The 18,913-nt window shown below is 39.9% G+C and overlaps 1 long non-coding RNA gene across 2 annotated transcripts in view; it reads right to left on the reverse strand.

Annotated features, from left to right (window-relative positions):
- Positions 1-1,972: 1,972 nt before the first annotated feature.
- LOC110130462 (uncharacterized) overlaps positions 1,973-18,913 on the reverse strand; it is a 103,349-nt gene continuing 86,408 nt past the window's right edge. For both annotated transcript variants that reach the window (XR_011485688.1, XR_011485689.1), the window contains one exon: positions 1,973-2,775. This is a non-coding gene — a long non-coding RNA (uncharacterized lncRNA). The remainder of the gene's footprint in view (positions 2,776-18,913) is intronic.

The raw sequence follows: 18,913 nt of genomic DNA on the forward strand, positions 1-18,913 counted from the left end.
GAGGTGCCACGATCTTAATTTTCTGAATGCTGAGTTTTAAGCCAATTTTTTCACTCTCCTCTTTCACTTTCATCAAGAAGCTCTTTAGTTTTCTTCGCTTTCTGCCATAAGGGTGGTATCATCTGTATATCTGAGGTTGTTGATATTTCTCCCTGCAGTCTTGATTCCAGCTTGTGCTTCTTCCAGCCCAGCGTTTCTCATGATGTACTCTGCATATAAGTTAAATAAGCAGGGTGACAATATACAGCCTTGACATACTCCTTTGCCAGTTTGGAACCCACCTAACACCAATTAAATCAAAGTCATTGGTTTGGAGGTAAATGCAAATAATGAAGCAGTAGATTATAATGTAATAAATATAAAGATTGAGATAAATAAAGGAAACTTTGAAATAACATAGAAAGTACACATAATTCAGATTTGGGGCTGAGTAGCATGTTTTAAGAGGCTTCTCTTGTAGCTCAGTTGGTAAAGAATCTGCCTACGATGCAGGAGACCTGAGTTCAATTCTTGGAACTCAGAGAAGGAAATGGCAACCCACTCCAGTATTCCTGCCTGGAGAATCCCATGGACTGTAGCCTGCTAGGCTCCTCTGTCCATGGGGTCACAAGAGTCAGACATGACTTAGCGACTAAAGCAACAACCACCAGCAGCATGTTTTAAATGATAATTTATCACTTATTTTAGGAAACAAAGGGAGTGAGGCCATTCAAGACAAAAGGCATATGGAATTCAAAGGCAGAGAGGCACATTTCTGAGAGAGTACAGAGACAGTTATTTGTTATGAGTTTAGCATGCGAAGCCCAAGGTTAGAAGAGAGATATAGAATCATAGGAACTGGACAAGAAGCAGAGCAAGGAAATTCAGATTCTCAGGCTAAGACTCTGGGAGTTTCTGGATTATTTCTGATATTTCTGAAACAAATGGAGCTTTGGAGGTAATCTAAACAAGAGACTAGAGTGATCATTGCCCATTTACTCCCAGGCCATGGATATTTAAATATGGCAAGTCCTGAAGCAACAACATAGTAACCCCAAATTGTGTCATCTCTTAATCACTGGAAGAAGTCAACACTTGATCTGCTACAGCTATCTGTAATTAGTCTACTATTCTATTGAATATGTGTCCAGCTTTCTCTAGATCCCTTGAGCAAAACCAATCACCTGTCTTGCTCTTAAGACTTTTTTCAAGTCTAAGCCCTGAAGTGATGCTGAAGACAATTACCACTCTTATTCACAGGAAGGAGAGAAAGTACAGGACTCTAGAAGAAATGATCTGAGTTCAGCACAGGCCTCCAGTGAAAGAAGGAAGTAAATATTCTAAAATTGTTTTCAAAGAATATTGTCAGCTTGCTTATTTGATAAGGCAAGAAAGATTTTTTTTTTCCCCTGAGAAATAATGGTCATTTCAACTTTTTTCCAGACTGTCCTATAATTGCCTCTATGGGTTTCATGAAGCCCAAAACATGTTTTTGTTATTTATAACCCCTTGTTTTCCCCCACTACTCATGAAATAGTGAAAAACGGTTCTTACAAATAAGAGAGAATTCAAGTACAGTACCTGCTTGTTTGGCTCAATATTTTAATTTGATTTAAAAACCAATAACTTATTTTAACTAAATGACAGACATTTCATTCCTAGGTATACAAAGAACCCAGAAAATTCCACTCAATCTCCTACATCCCGTTTGGTCGTGACAGAGAGAGACTACATTGACAGGAACTATTCCCGGTTCCTGTCAAGAGTCATTTCAGAAAGAGAGCTGAAGCAAAAGCCTCAAGCTATTATTTTTTATTTTAAAACCTGGTGCACTGGGAAGACCCAGAGGGATCGGGTGGAGAGGGAGGTGGGAGGGGGGACCGGGATGGAGAATACATGTAAATCCATGGCTAATTCATTTCAATGTATGACAAAAACTACTGTAATGATGTAAAGTAATTAGCCTCCAACTAATAAAAATAAATGGAAATAAATAAATAAATAAATAAATAAATAAATAAATAAACAACTAGTTGTTGGCCCCCAGGGTCTTCTTGGTTCTGCAAGTGGAAACCTTGGGAGGAAGCAGCTTCATGCTGGTAAAGGACCAGGTTGGCCAGACTAACAGGGACCAAAGACACAACCCCAATGTAAGTACTAGCCTTCTGTAGCCACAAGTCAGACACGGGGTTTTCTCCCATTGAGCTCTGCTAGTAGCCTTCATAGCTGATCCCATGAGACTAAAACTCACATGAGACAAATTTGGGTATTAGTTTCCTTTTCAGAAGAGTCAGGTAGCAGAACACTATATCCTACAGAATAACAGCAGCTATTGTTTGATGTCTTACTCTGTTCTAGGCACCGCGCCAAGTGTTTTTACACACATCCATTTATTTAACTTACACAATAACTGTCCCAAGAGCGTTACATGCATTGTACTGATAGAAAAACAGATGCAGCTAACAAACGGGACAGACAGGATTGGAATTCATTTTCTTGACACAAAACTAAGAGCTCAAAAACCACTATCATTTCTGTTTCTCCACCGTTAAACACATTTTCCATGCATGTCATTATTATTCAGGATACAGATGGTGCATATGTGAAAAAGGCATCGAGAAATGAACTGCTGCTCTCTGATCCATTACATAGAGGTTTGTGCTCTTCAGGTACGTGTCCCGAAACTACAGTATTTACATCTCCAGTGAGGCTCCAGCAATTAGCTGTGGACCAGCTGTAGGTCACCAAGTCTTGCAAAACAATCTCAGTGGTATGTTCATGTAGCTCTTTCCAGCACTGCAGCCAGGAAAAAGGAAATGGAGGATTATCAATGATGCTTTGTTTCAGATCTGCTAATTGAAGTAGATTAACGGTCTGCCAAAATATTTACTCTTTTTTTCCCTGGTGATGTCATTCTCATAGCTACTCTTGATAGAGCTAACAGATTACCACTTGAAACTCTTTTTGACCTCTGAATTCTCCCTGCTGCTATTCTGACTCAGTGATTTAAAAAAATATCTTGTTATTCTCATTCTGTCATTCATTTCCTGACTTTTCTAGTTCAAATTAATGGAGCGATCATCCTGAATAGCCTCCGTGATACCTGTTACTCAAGTCTGTATTTGAGAAGGCAATGTGTCCTAGCTAGAAATAGTCTGGTTTTACAGTAAGACTGGTTTAAAGCCTGGTGCCAATGCTTAAGTGACTTAACCTCTACAGCTTTAAGATCCTCTTTTTTTATAGTTGAAAATTAATGCCTAACATACAGTTGTTAAAAGAATTATATATAAGATATATGTAGGTCAAGTATTTTTCAAAATAAGGCATAGACACTTTAAATATGGCATCCATGGTCTTCCCCTTAAAGGCTGTTCCAATTCTTTCTTGTAAGAAATATATCAAAAAACTAAGTTATAGCAAATACATAGACACTAATAAGATTCTTTACACAGAATCATTAAACAGGAACCTCAAGTGCTACTTTTCTCTATTTCAGTCCTTATTAAACATCACAAGGAAGAAGTGTAGAACTTTAAAAACACAATTAGGAGTCTCTTTTATGTAAATGTGCCTATGACTATAAATTCCACAAAGATACTTTTAAAACCTCATTTATTTAATCCTTTCTGACAAATGTGTAAAATTCACCTTCGTCATAATCAACAGAGTGTCAGTAAATGTCCATGAACATAACAACGGACTAGACCATGAACTCCTACTGGGTGAACATCCTACTGGGACATCTTAGTGTCGTGGTCACAGGACATTTGGAATCACACTTGGGCTTTAATGCTGGCTTTGACATATAAAGAGGTTTGATCTCCCTAAACTGTTTCCTAATCCATAAGCTGAAAATGTAATACCTATTGTTGTGTGTGCATGTGTGTGCATGTCCAGCTGCTCAGTTGTGCCCACCTCTTTGAGACCCTAGAGACTGTAGCCCACCAGGCTCCTCTGTCCATAGGATTATCCTGGCAAGAATACTGGAGTGGGTTGCTAGTTCCTCCTCCAGGGGATCTTCCCAACTCAGGGATTGAACCTGCATCTCCTGCATCTCCTGCATTGGCAGGCAGAATCTACCACTGAGTCACACAGGAGGCCCATTATACCTATTACTACTACCTCTAAATGCAAGGAGGGTAATGAAGGTGTGTATATAGTAAGGGCTTAATAAATATGTTTCCTCCTCTCATCTCTATTTATCTTTAATACTAAATATTTGCACTTATCAGGCTTATTGAATTGAATCAATATTGTCTTAATGTGTGAGGTAAAGACTTTACAAAGCCGTACTAAGCACATTACCTTTTTCTATAAGTAGGGAAACATGTCTCTCCTCAGCTCATTTCCCAATAGCCCTGTGAGTCCACATCTGTACACATACACACACATCACACACGTGTGCAGATATGTTAGTTGCTCTGTTTAGTCCCAGTTAATATCAACAGGCAGAGTTGGGCAGCATCATCACCAGCACAGTTTTGTTTAGAGCTCCCTGGGGTCCCAAACAATTGTCCAAGTGAAATGCTTCATGTCTTCGTTGCTGGTGGGCAGCAAAGCCATTTCTACTGTTGCAGGAAAAGCTATGCAATTTTCCACTGAGAATATGATTAGCCACATCAGAAAATATGAAGTCCATATCCAATTTGTAACTCAAAAGACATTGTGACATCTTCCTGAGGCAAATAGCTGGTTATGTGATTTCCAACAGAAGTATAATAATAGTGAAAGGAAGAAACATAGATACCTCTGAATTTAGCCCAATATATAAAGAATCTCAGAATTTCATAGGTCACTCCAAATCCATTCTATTTTTTATGTGAAAAAATAGAAAAAAATTAAAACTCTTTCATATCCTTCTCAGGTGAAGATTTCACAGTGACAAAGTTTAAAATGCTCTAAGCAAAAAAGCAAAACAAACAAAAACCAAGAAATTTGCAATGATGCAACTTATTTATTTATCCTTAAATATATTTCCCTGATCTGTTATACTGGGAACCATTAGCAGGTGTCTTAGAGTTTCCTAGAGTTTTGCATGTGTGAATTTTTATTAGGCTGGTAAGTGATTATCTTTGTTTATGACTTTCCAGCCTCAGGACCTTTAGTAATAAATTTTGCTGGGGGACTTCCTGGTGGTCCAGTGGTTAAGAATCAGCCTTCCAATGCAGAGGACAAGGGTTTGACCTCTGGTCCAGGAAGATTCCACATACCTTGGGGCAACTAAGCCGGTGCACCACAACCACTGAAGCCCGTATACCCTAGAGCCCATGCTCTGCCGTAAGTCACTACAATGTGAAGCCCGTGTACTGCAAGGAGAGAATAGCCCCTGCTCACCACAACTAGAGAAAGTTTACTCAGCAGTGAATACCCAAAGCAGCCAAAATTAAATAAATAATTATAAAAATAAAATTTAAAAATAAATACATAAATAATAATTTTTACTGGTAATGAAAAACCTCTTACCACTGATACACACACATACACACACACACATCTAGGGGAATTTTTACAGCATCAGGCTGTCATAGGCAGATGGGTTCTATTTTAGGAGACTGCCACCAAACTGATTATCCTGATCCAGCATTTTCATAATTTGCTACTAACCCTTGACATGGAAATCTTGAAATTCTGGATTAAACATTATAAAGCAGAAATATTACAAGGTGAAAACTTCATGTGCCTCAAGTAGACATTATTTTGCTCAGCTCATATTTTCCATTTGAAACTTGTTTTAAAAGTCCCAGTTTTGTTGAGAACTTATGCAGCAGAATAAAATGTGATTTCTAACAAAAAGCCATTTTGACTTTTTTTCCCTTTCTGTTTCACAGTTGAAACAGAAAATTTGCATCATGAGGCGTATCAAAGCCTTCCCTTGACCATCTGATTCCTCCAAAAGTTGACCATGTAATCTGCACCAGAGTGCAAACCCAAAGTAACTTCCTACATATTAAATCCACTTAAAAGAGAACTAAAAGTATAATTAAACAGCTGGAGAGGTTGTTAAAAAATATTTTTTATTCGATAATGGAAACTTGGCCCAGGCTACAGTTACTATTATCTCAAATGGCAAGAACTTGGATATTAAGTCTCCCTCTTGCTAAAAGTTATTTTCTAAGAGCAAAGTTGAGAATGTTGGTAGGGAAGGGTGGGTAAATATGACTTCTACTGCTAAAAATTCATCTTCAGCAGACAGAGTATGATCTAACCATATTACCATTACCTTGTAAAAAAAAAAGAAAGAAAAATATTAATGAAATCATTAAGTAAAAATGGAGTGCCTGAAATTATTAGGACTTTTTCAGAAACTAGATTTTGCAGTAATTTACAGAAACATAAGTCAGTTAGCATTTGTTGGACCTTTTCAAAGACTCTCAGTTTTCTTTTGTTTCACAACAAACCACCCAACTTTTGATAAGGTGTTCAACAAACCTTTAAGGACTTCATCATTCTGTAGGTCAGCTCTTTGGACTGGGCTCAGCTGGGCAGTTCTGATCTCAGCCAGGCTCACTTATGCATCTCCAATAACCTTCTGAGGTTAGTTAGGTACTGGCTGGCCAAGGATGGTGTGATGGGCAGAATTCACAAAGACAGCCATATCCTAATCCCTATATTCTGAGAATACACTACTTTATATGGCAAGAGGGGATTTAAGATTGCAGATGGAATAAAGGTTAATCCTGCGTGCCTGCTCAGTCACTTCAGTCATGTCTGACTCTTTGCGATCCCATGGATTGTAGCCTGCGAGGCTCTTCTGTCCATGGGATTCTCCAGGTAAGAATACTGGAGTGGGTTGCCATTTCCTTTTACAGGGGATCTTCCCAACCCAAGGACTGAACCCGCATCTTTTATGTCTCCTGCATTGGCAAGCAGGTTCTTTATCACTAGCACCACCTGGGAAGCCCTAAGGCTAATCAGTTCATTTTAAAATAAGGAGATCAGTGCACCAGGCCTGAGAACCTGTCTCATACACCCAATCTGGGCTGGTGATCTGTTTCACCCTAGATAATATACATGTTTCAATGCTGTTCTCTTGAAACATCCCACCCTTGCCTTCTCCCAGAGTCCACAAGTCTGTTCTATATATCTGAGTCCTTTTTCTGTTTTGCATATAGGGTTATCATTACCATCTTTCTAAAGTCCATATATATGTGTTAGTATACTGTAATGGTCTTTATCTTTCTGGCTTACTTCGCTCTGTATAATGGGCTCCAGTTTCATCCATCTCATTAGAACTGATTCAAATGAATTCTTTTTAATGGCTGAGTAATATTCCATGGTGTATATGTACCACAGCTTCCTCATCCATTCGTCTGCTGATGGGCATCTGGGTTGCTTCCATGTCCTGGCTATTATAAACAGTGCTGCGATGAACATTGGGGTGCACGTGTCTCTTTCAGATCTGGTTTCCTGAGAGGGAGGTGGGAGGGGGGACTGGGATGGGGAATACATGTAAATCCATGGCTGATTCATTTCAATGTATGACAAAAACTACTGTAATGATGTAAAGTAATTAGCCTATTAAAAAAAAAGAAAAAAAATATAAAATAAGGAGATCACTCTGGATTATCTCAGTTCAGTTTAGTTCAGTTCAGTCGCTCAGTTATGTCCAACTCTCTGTGATCCCATGGACTGCAGGATGCCAGGCTTCCCTGTCCTTCACCATCTTCCAGAGTTTGCTCAATCTCATGTCCATTGAGCCAGTGATACTATCTAATCATCTTATCCTCTGTCGTCCCCTTGTCCACCTGTCTTCAATCTTTCCCAGCATCAGGGTCTTTTCCAATTAGTCGGCTCTTTGCATCAGATGGGCAAATTATTGGAGCTTCAGCATCAGCATCAGACCTTTCACTGAATATTCAGGGTTGATTTCCTTGCAGCCCAAGGGACTTTGAAAAGTCTTTTCCAACACCACAGTTCAAAAGCATCAATTCCCTTGGAGGAAGAAATGGCAACCCGCTCCAGTATTCTTACCTGGAAAATCCCATGGACAGAGAAGCCTGGTTGGTTACAGTCCATAGGGTCACAAAGAGTTGGACAAAACTGAAGCAACTTTGCATGCACATATTTTGTTACGGTCCAACTCTCACAACCATACATGATTACTGGAAAAACCCTAACTTTGACTATACGGACATTTGTCAGAAAAGTAATGTCTCTGCTTTTTAATAAACTGTCTAGTTTTGTCATAGATTTTCTTCCAAGGAGCAAGCATCTTTTAATTTCATGGCTGAAGTCACCATCTGCAGTCATTTTGGAGCCCAAGAAAATAAAGTCTGTCACGGTTTCCATTGTTTCCCCATCTATTTGCCATGAAGTGATGGGACCGGATGCCAGGACTTTAGTTTTCTGAATGTTGAGTTTTAAGCCAACTTTTTCACTCTCTTCTCTCACTTTCATCAAGAGGTTCTTTAGTTCCTCTTCGCTTTCTGCCGTAAGGATGGTGTCACCTGCATATCTGAGGTTAATGATATCTTTCCCCGCAATCTTGATTCCAGCTTGTGCTTCATCCAGCCCAGCATTTCACATGATGTACTCTGTATATAAGTTAAGTAATCAGGATGACAATATACAGCCTGGACTATCTGTGTTGGTCTAATATAAGAGTCCTTAAAAGTGTAAGAGGGAGTCAGAAGAGGAGGTCATAGTGATGTGAAGTGAGAAAACCTTTATCAGCAGTTGTTGGCTTTGGAGATAAAGGAGGTGGCCATAAGCCAAGGAAGGCAGTCAGCCACTAGAAACTAGAGAAAAAGGACTCCCCCCTAGACCTCCTGGAAAGGAACACAGCCCTGGGGATATTCTGATTTTAGCCCAGTGGGGCCTGTGTTGGACTTCTGAGCTACAGAACTGTTGAATGATAAACTAGGGTTATTGTAAGCCACTAAACGTGTGGTACTTTGTTATATTAGCCATAGAAAACTAACAGAGATGGTCTCATCTGAGACAATGTATCTCTGCTGTAAGTGATCTCTCATCCTCTAGCAGGCTATCTCAAGGTCTGTTCATGTGAAAGGTAGGTAGGATTCCAAGAGGTGGAGGGAGGGGAGTGTAAGGTCTGTTTATGTCTAAGCCTAGAATGAGCACATCAACATTCTGACGCATTATATTGGCAGAAGCATCTCACAAGGTTGTCTTGTGATTGAAAATTTAAGGAGTATGAAAAGAAATACCACTTCCTACTAAAAAAAGCTTCCCAGCAGCTCAAAGAAAAGGAGAGGAAAATCAAGTTCAGTTTTGCATACAAATCTACCACAAAGACTAAAACCTTCATCTCTCATAATTACAGATTTTTAGAAAGCAAGTTTAAAATTTGAACAATGGTTTCATGAAGATAAAAATAATATGTTGTGTGCTTTAAAAATTGTATTTGTTTTGAATTGCAGTACTATTTGTCTTCCTCAAAAGGGCAAATCCCATTTTTTTAATTTAAATTAATATTATTCAGGGTATCCAGATTATCTGAACATCTAAACTGGTGTCTGATGACAACATAATGGGAGTCATATATATAATTTCAAACTTGTGGTAGCCACATTAAAAAAAGTAAAAAGAAACAGGTGGAATACATTTTAATATTATATTTTATTTAATCCAATATTTCTAAATATTATCATTCACCATGTAATCAATGTAAAAATACTATGAGATATTTTGCATTCTTTTTCTCATACTGTCTTCAAACCCAGTGCACGCCATGTTCTCAGCTCAGTTCAGTTGCTCAGTCGTGTCCACCTCTTTGCAGCCCCATGGACTGCAGCCTGTGTACTTTTAGCACATCTCGATTGTCTTAATCTCATTTCAAGGGCTCAGGAGTCCCATACATGCTACCACAATAGAGTAGATCTAGATGATCCAGGGAAGACTCCAGACAAAATTAGAAGATGCCAGAACTTTGTCCTTAATGCTCTTCTCCTCGCTTTTCCCCAGTGAGACACCTTCCTTTTCCCCCTTTCAAGGCCCTATCTTCTGCAATTCAAATTTGTGCTCCAGGAAAACAACAGAGAATAGGCATGGAAATACACTGCGATCCAAACAGCCCTGGATTTGAAACCTGAAATGCCATTTACTAGACCTTGTGCATATGTGCATGCCTGTGTGCTAAGTCGTTTGTCATGTCTAACTCTGTGACTGTATAGACTGTAGCTCGCCAGGCTCCTCTGTCCATGGAATTCTTCAGGCAAGAATACTTGTCATGCCCTCCTCCAGGAGATCCTCCCGACCCAAGGATTGAACCCACATCTCTTTACGTCTCCTGAACTGGCAGGTGAGTTTTTTTTTACCACTAGGGCCAACTGGGAAGCCCACTAGACTTTGTAGCATAACTTAATTTGAACTTCAGATGATATTATAAAAGAAAAAATTTGGTCTTAAATCATATTTTACAAATTCATTCAATGTAACAGTTATTTAGTGAAAATATTTTTTAAGCAAAGTTTGGGATAAACCATAAATTTGGTTTACTTTTTTTAAGCCAAGCAGCGTATTGGGTTTTCCAAAATTCAACAATCTACAATATCACTAAATATGGCAATGAAAATCAAGATAAAAGGAGAAATTTGTGGATTATTAATACTTGTTTAAACCTCACAGTTTTTCCTACAAGGTAGGCACATCTAAACGCTGTCACATGATAGCAGCATAGTTCAGACTATGAATCACTGCCCTTCCAAGAGGAACAAAAATATACAATTATTAACTTCCCAGAAAGTGAACACAATATTGGCAAATTCAATAAGCTATTCACTGTGAGTCAGTCAGAATGTTGTTAGGTATTTCCAAGACATACAGTCTCAGTGGCAAAGATATTGTCCTTGGCCTTCAGCCCACGTGACTGGGTACCAAGTTATCTGACTGATGTGACAGGAGCAAAATGATGGCTAGGTGAGAAGGCTCACGGGCTAAATGAGTGTCTGGACAGACCTGGAATGTCTTTCTAAGTTACGTGGTGCACTAGTTTCCCAGGGCTACTGTAACAGAATACCACAAACCTGGTGGCTTAAAACAGCAGAAATGTATTGTCTCAGAGTCCTGGAGGCTAGAAGTCCAACATGACGGTTTTGGCAGGGCTACTCTAAAACCTGCAGGGGATCTTTCCTTCCTTCTCTCCTCGCTTCTGGTGGTTTGCTGGCAATCTTTGGTGTTCCTTGGTTAGTGGCAGCATGACTCCAACCTCTGTATTCACCATCACATGGTCCTTTCCCTGCATCTGTCATCATAGCCATCTTGTTATAAAGACACCAGTCAAACCTCATTAGGAGTCCACTCACTTTGAGTAAGACCTCCTCTTAATTAACTACATCTATCCATCACTTCATGGCAAATAGATGGGGAAACAGTGGAAACAGTGGCTGACTTTATTTTTCTGGACTCCAAAATCACTGCAGATGGTGACTGCAGCCATGAAATTAAAAGATGCTTACTCCTTGGAAGAAAAGTTATGACCAATCTAGACAGCATATTAAAGAGCAGAGACATTACTTTGTCAACAAAGGTCCATCTAGTCAAGGCTGTTTTTCCAGTGGTCATGTATGGATGTGAGAGTTGGACTATAAAGAAAGCTGAGCACAGAAGAATTGATGCTTTTGAGCTGTGGTGTTGGAGAAGACTCTTGAGAGTCCCTTGCACTGCAAGGAGATCCAACCAGTCCATCCTAAAGGAGATCAGTCCTGGGTGTTCATTGGAAGGACTAATGTTGAAGCTGAAACTCCAATACTTTGGCCACCTGATGCGAAGAGCTGACTCATCTGAAAAGACCCTGACACTGGGAAAGATTGAAGGCAGGAACAGAAGGGGACAACAGAGGATGAGATGGTTGGATGGCCTCACCGACTCAATGGACATGGGTTTGAGTAAACTCCGGGAACTTGTGATGGAGAGGGAGGCCTGGTGTGCTGCAGTCCATGGGGTCACAAAGAGTTGGACACGACTGAGTGACTGAAATGAACTGAACTGAACTGATGATAACATTTTCAAATCAGGTCACATTCTGAAGTACTGGAGATTAAAACTTCAACATGTATTTTTGAGAGACAAAATTCAATCTGAAATACTTGGTTCCACTGGGACTTGAATTAAATGGTTGAGAGACCATGCAATAGAGTGGTTAATGGCATAGGCTCTTGAATCCTTACCAGTCTGGATGAACCCATGGGTGCATGCGTGCTGAGTTGCTTCAGTCATAACCAACTCTCTGCAATCCTATGGACTGTAGCCCACCAGGCGCCTCTGTCCATGGGATTCTCCAGACAAGGATACTGGAGTGGGTTGCCATGCCCTCCTCCAGGGGATCTTCCTGACCCAGGGATCGAATCCTTGTCTCAGGCATCTTCTGCATGAGCGCCACCTGGGAAGCCCCTGGATGAGCCCAGGTGAATTTAAATCTGAGCTTTGCTGCCTAGTGTATATGACCTGGAGCAAGTCACTGAACTCCAAGTGCCTCAGCTTTGCCTACCTACAGGAGGGCAATAGCAGCAATACTAACTCACAGTGCTATCCTGGATTCAGTTAACCTACGAGATGACTGAACAGTCCCTACCACCTGGCAGTACTTCACGACCACTTGCTAATTATTATTTTTCCTGGTGTATCACAGGTTACCTCTGGACAGCTGCTCCCACCCAAATCTGGAGTTCTGTTCTTCACAGAGGCGGTTACACTGCTGCTGTGTTTGCTTTGGTTTCTGCTCTTTTTCTTTCATTTTTTTCCAGATAATATTCTCTTTTTCTTTCAAAATTAAATGAATCTCCTATCACTTATGTTTATGGTATGTGAACAGACAAGCTTTCTGGATTTGGTCACAGCATATCAAAAGCCTCAATATGTTTATAACACTTGATCCAAGCACTTTTTCTGAGAATTTATTCTAAATAAATAATTTAAGATGAATGCAAAAATTCTGCTACAAGGCTATTGTTTTTTTTTTTTAAAAAAAACTCAGAGCCTCTCTTTCGATTCATCCCACCCTCTCCATCCCCAGCTGTGTACCATAAAATAAATAGTACTTGATCATTAAAAATTGAGTTTGAGATCATTTTTGAAAACAAAATTTATCTTTATATATTGTTGAGGGAAATAAGGATGCTATTCAGTAGCTTTCTGGGGTGATAGAAATATCTTATACCCTTGCTTTCCAATACACTAGTCAGAGTGGCACACGGTAAGCAACACTTGGAATGTGGTTAATGCAACTACAGAACTTAATTTTTAAGTTTCTTTAATTAATTTTAATTTAAGTAGTCAGAAGTGGCTCACGGCTACCATTAAAAAAAACAAACAAACATAAAACAATGTAAAGTCTATGGTATCTTTTGCTTGTGGATCTTTCTGCCCCTCCTTTCTTTACTTTCCTTTGAAGTCTCTCTCCTGTCTCTGTCCCTCCTTCTAGATTCTACTTGGCAGGTAGTCCTCACTCTTCTCTTTCTGTCTCTTTAGCCAGTAGCTTCTGGTGGCTCAGAGGGTAAAGACTCCGCCTGCAATGCAGGAGACATGGGTTCGTTCCCTGTGTTGGGAAGATCCCCCGGAGAAGGAAATGGCAACCCACTCCAGTATTCTTGCCTGGAGAATCCCATGGACGGAGGAGCCTGGTGGGCTACAGTCCATGGGGTCGCTGAGTCAGACACACTTCTGCTCTCCTGAGACAGCCTAAGAAACGAGCCTTTTCCAAGGCATAAAGAGGTTTGGTGTGCTAATGGCTGTACATGTGAATTGAAGTGTTAGCTACTTAGTCATGTTCCACTATTTGCTACCCCATGGACTGTAGCCCGCCAGGCTCCTCTGTACATGGAATTTCCCAGGCAATACTGGAGTGGGTTGCATTCCCTTTTCCAAGGGATCTTCCCAACTCAGGGATCAAACCTGGGTCTCCCGCATTGCAAGTGGGTTCTTTACCATCTGAGCTACCAGGGAAGCCCAGTCATATATGTTTTCCACTTTAAATTTAATTTGTATAAGTTCTATTTAGAATTTAACCAAAATTTGAACTTCTGCCCCCCAAAATCTTACAAGGATTTCACACATTAAGCTGCATATTGAGGTAGCAAATGAAATTACTTTTCATCATACAATAAGGGAACTTCTACATTCACTTTGTTTTTCCCATATTCACTTTTTAAAACATTAAATGTTCATCTGATGACAAGCAATTAGATTACTTGGTGAGGATTCTATGTGCTGAACTATGACCAAAAAATGGAGCAGTTGTAACTTTGCTGAATTTATTAGCTCTAGTAGTTTCTTGAATTTCCTATGTATAGGATCATGTTATCTGTGAATAAAGATAGTTTTACTTCTTCCTTTCTGATTTTGAAACTTTTATTTCTTTTTCTTGTCTAACTGCTCTGGTTAGAACTTCCAGAACAATGTTGAATACCAGTGGTCAAAGTAGGAATTTTATGGGGAAGCTTTTTGTCTTTCACCATTGAGTCTAATGTTAGCTGTGGTTGTTTTGATTTTGTTTAATATAAATGCCTCTTTATCATGTTAAAGAAGTTCCCTTATATTCCTAGCTTTCTGAGATTTTTTTATAATCAAGGATGTTAAACTTTTTACTTCCAGGTCATTAACATCCTGTACACAGCACCTAGCCTTGAGCTTTGTACAGTCAACAATTTAACAAGTATTTGCTAAGTTAAACCGATCTGAAAACAGCAAACACCAGAAACCTGGAAGCACATGTCAAGAGACATTCTTTGAATAAATTATCCTTAGAGATTAATTTGGAAAAGTTGGCTATTTTTTTTTTCCCCACACAAGCCATGTAACTCACACTAGTTTTTTTTTTTAATCACCTCTTACACTAAAGAAATGTTAAAATATGGAAAGTGTTAAACTCTGGCACCTAACACCATTAGTAAACAAAGTTGTCTAAGAACATGCCTGAATTGAAACAGGCTCAGTCACCTGGGGGAGTGGGAAGACAAAGCCACTACCTGCATTTTCTGTACAGAGCACTGTAGCCTCAGTAGCCTATGCCAAATATAAATGGTTCCTCGACAGCCTGATGTTGAATTTGAATATCTGAGCGTGTCCTCTAATTAGATCACATGACATATATTTTTAAAGTCTATCAACATCAGAGTAGTGTTTTGCAGAAAGGACTCTGTGGCTTCCACTAGAAGGCTATATTTTCCCTCCTGGGTACATCTGTGGCACTTCTTGCCAGGTACCATGGGACCAGGTATTTTATTTTCCTTTCAGGCTGCAAAGCCTAATTGGACTTTGCTGATGAGAAAAAAAAATCCACAAGGAACATGCAGTACAAAATAATATTTGTCACTGATGTGGTAGAAATAGAAAATTACACAAACATTTGGGAATTATAGGTTCATCACACTGGGGTAAAAAGTTATAGACCATTTCTCACCCTCAATTATCCATTGGTTCCTTGTTGTGCCTGAGCCAAATACTTGGTTTCTTCACATGCTTCCCTAACTTCTATTCACCAAGATCTAACACTCAAAAATGCCAGCCAGGAATGACACTGGCCAGGTTCTTGGTGAATACCTTCGAGGGCAATAATATATGTTTACATGTAACTCATAATTAATCACTAAACTTCCTTTTGGGAAAGAAAACATATTTGGGGGTATATTTTACTGTCTGGGGGGCAAGAAATGACAGGATGGGAAGAGAGGAGAAGCAAGTAAGGGGGGATGATTGAAAACATTTGACTTGGCTTGAAATGAAAGTACATATTTCACACATATTTTTAACCAACCCCAAAAGACAGCTTGACTTCGAACATGCTGAACAGGAAGCCATTTACTGTTGGAATGCTTGCTGAGCCCATCCAAAACACACACCCTCCCAATACCCCCTGGGCTATCTAAAAAGGGTTGGGGTGAAAATATTTAATTTATAGGTGCAATCCTGCTTCCTGTTTTATTTTTTTCCTCTTTGCCAACTCTGTTTTTTAACTTCGTGAAAAATGATAGGAAACCTAGTTCATCCCCCCCCCCACACCCTTTATTGACCCAGCTGTACATTCTACCTCAATTTATAGCTCATACCTGGCTCGAAGACCAAAGGAAGAGAGAAAGGTAAAAACGGATGTTAAGCTCTCATGGTTACTGTGGCTGAAAAGGAATCTGGGTGAAGGAAAGCCTGCTGTGGTATCCATATCAAGGGCAGGAAGGCATGGAACAGGAGATTGCCTTGGCTTTCAGAACGGGTGCATTCAGCAGTAGACATTCAAAAAAGAGCAAATGGAAGGGTATAAAGAGGAGAGGAAAAGAAAGAATTTTCTGAGTATTAGATGAGTGACTGGAGACACATGAATCTTATCAAATTTCAAATAATCATCCTGGTTATCGAGAGGAATTTTTAAACATTTCACAGAATAAAAACAGAAAGACTCAAATAATTAAAATTTATAATTCAAGCAAAAGATTTTCCAGAACTTTAGTGATATTGTAATGCCTTATATTTCATTTCACATAGAAGATAGGCTCTTTCAGAATAAATTGAATTCCAGATGGGTGTCCATTACATAGTATACCTGTTACCCTTATTATTATATTTTGATTTCTTGAGAATGCTGAGTCAATGTGCAATAAAACATTTGAAAGAAAACCTGAAACCCAATGGAAATCCAGCAAGCTTGAAGTTCAGCTTTCAAAATTCTTGAACTCAATCTAATTTTCCCAGAAAGCTGACCCCACTCAGTGGAAATCCCGTCAGAGGAACGGTTTATATAATTGAGTAGTTTGTTTTAAATACTTCAAAAGAGGTAGGGAAACCTGTAACTATCGGAACTCAATTATTTCAACATTGCCTGTTGAAGCTCTGTTTCAATTTTAATTACCTATCAGATTAACACCTTACGTGGGACACCATCTTGGGAAATTCTACCTGTCACCACGGACTTTACAACACTTTAATGTCAAGTTAACTAGTTCACCTTAAACTTTGAGTTGATAACGGAAAAGCAGTCAAACCACTTTTACAATCTTGTGGAAATATTCAGCTGTATAATAATATAGTTCTTTATGTCTTTTGTTAAACCAGCTTTCAAAGTTTAAAAGCAAGAAGCCTGATAACATCAATTTGTACTCATGAATTTGAAAAAGTCAGACTTTCTGTTAGCCTGAAAATACTGCCTGGCCACAGATGCACGCTGCAGTCAACACCATGCCATTTCCAGTTGAGATGACATGACTGATTCTCATGCTTGTAACATAGTTTCACCATGGCTTATTTTAAGGGAGATAATATGAAAGTAGATTTCTGATATTATTTTCATGATAGAGTGGATTATCAATCCTGCTGTACTGTCCTAGTGGTGTCAGCCATCTAAAATAATCATCACTGCTGATGCTGCTGCTAAGTCGCTTCAGTCGTGTCCGACTCTGTGCGGCCCCGTAGATGGCAGCCCACCAGGCTCCCCCATCCCTGGGATTCTCCAGGCAGGAACACTGGAGTGGGCTGCCACTGCCTTCTCCAATGCATGAAAGTGAAAAGTGTAAGTGAAGTCGCTCAGTTGTGTTCATCTCCTAGTGACCCCATGGACTGCAGCCTACCAGGCTCCTCCGCCCATGGGATTTTCCAGGCAAGAGGACTGGAGTGGGGTGCCATTGCCTTCTCCAGAAATAATCATTAAGCTGTCGCAAAACTTCTGGGAGCAATTTTCACATATTATATCCTCTGGAATCAGATACCATTGCTATATCATATCCAGTTACCTGTAAATTGTGCCAACCAGTGGTAAGCTGCAATACCAGCTCTTGAGGTGGGAGGAGAGGCTGACTGTAGTATTTGCTGATTTCTATGGTATAAATCTTTCCACCTTAGTTAATTTTAATGTACCACCTTGATGATGCTGCTGAATACGTATAAGCTGGCTCCAGCACATCACTCATGCCAACCTAGAGCCGACAGAATTTATCAGAAGGGTATTTCCTTTCCTCCAAAGAATACTTAAGTCCCAGACACCTTCATCACCAACAAGCCAGAGTCATGAAGCCTAAGGCACTAGGGTCAACTTAGCCTGAGGAGGCCCTCAGCTCTATCTTGGAGAGTGCAGTTGACCTTCCTGACCTGCTCTGGTCCTATTTCTCCCACTCTGGACCTCTTTATGTGCCTGACTCTAGCATCTAGTTGGCACTCTACAGTGTCCTCCAGGGATAGTTGATTAGGGGTCTTCTTCACTTCTATTCTATTTTGCCTCCTAGAGTTAAAATCTAACTCCAGTTCTCTTGACCCTAAGTCAAACCACCTTTCTCAGTTAACAACTCAAAATGCACTTGTCTGGGGTTTGGTTGCTGCCAAAGTTCCCAAAACCTAGTCCCCCACTATTCTCAGACAAGGTCTTCTAACATCAGAGGTTGGCATTTGCTTGCACTGGAATGACATTTTTACTAAACTCCCTGTGAATCTGGGTTTTCATCAGTTGTAGTTTCTTTGTTGAGTTGGCAGGATCTATACAGTACCCTGTCTCCATTACTTCTTGTTTGCTCAACTGGGAGAGCATTTCCATTGCTCTCCTGGGAGCCATTCCTGATAGATGCTGAGTAGGACTGAACCAGGGCTTCCCTGGGGGTGCTAGTGGTAAAGAACCCACCTGTCAAGGCAGAAGACATGAGATGCAGGTTTGATCTCTGGGTCAGGAAGATCCCTCCAGCATGGCAGCCCACTCCAGCATTCTTGCCTGGAGGATCCTGTGGACATAGGAGCCTAGAGGGCTATACAGTCCATGGGGTTGCAAAGAGCTGGACATGACTAAAGAGACTTAGCACACACACACATAGGACTGAATATTTTTCTCCACCTAACATATTCACTCCCAGTATTTTCAAATATAAAGGCCATTTTAAGGTCAAGAAATTGCTCCAAACTTTTTATGTGTAACTACAATTTCAGTATTTTTAATTGGGTGACAAGAACTACTATGATTAAGAAATTTTTAATCAGTTTTATATTTTTTTGGATGATGACAGCCACT

This window comes from Odocoileus virginianus, chromosome 34 (assembly GCF_023699985.2).
Source record: "Odocoileus virginianus isolate 20LAN1187 ecotype Illinois chromosome 34, Ovbor_1.2, whole genome shotgun sequence".
Lineage (NCBI taxonomy): Eukaryota > Metazoa > Chordata > Mammalia > Artiodactyla > Cervidae > Odocoileus > Odocoileus virginianus.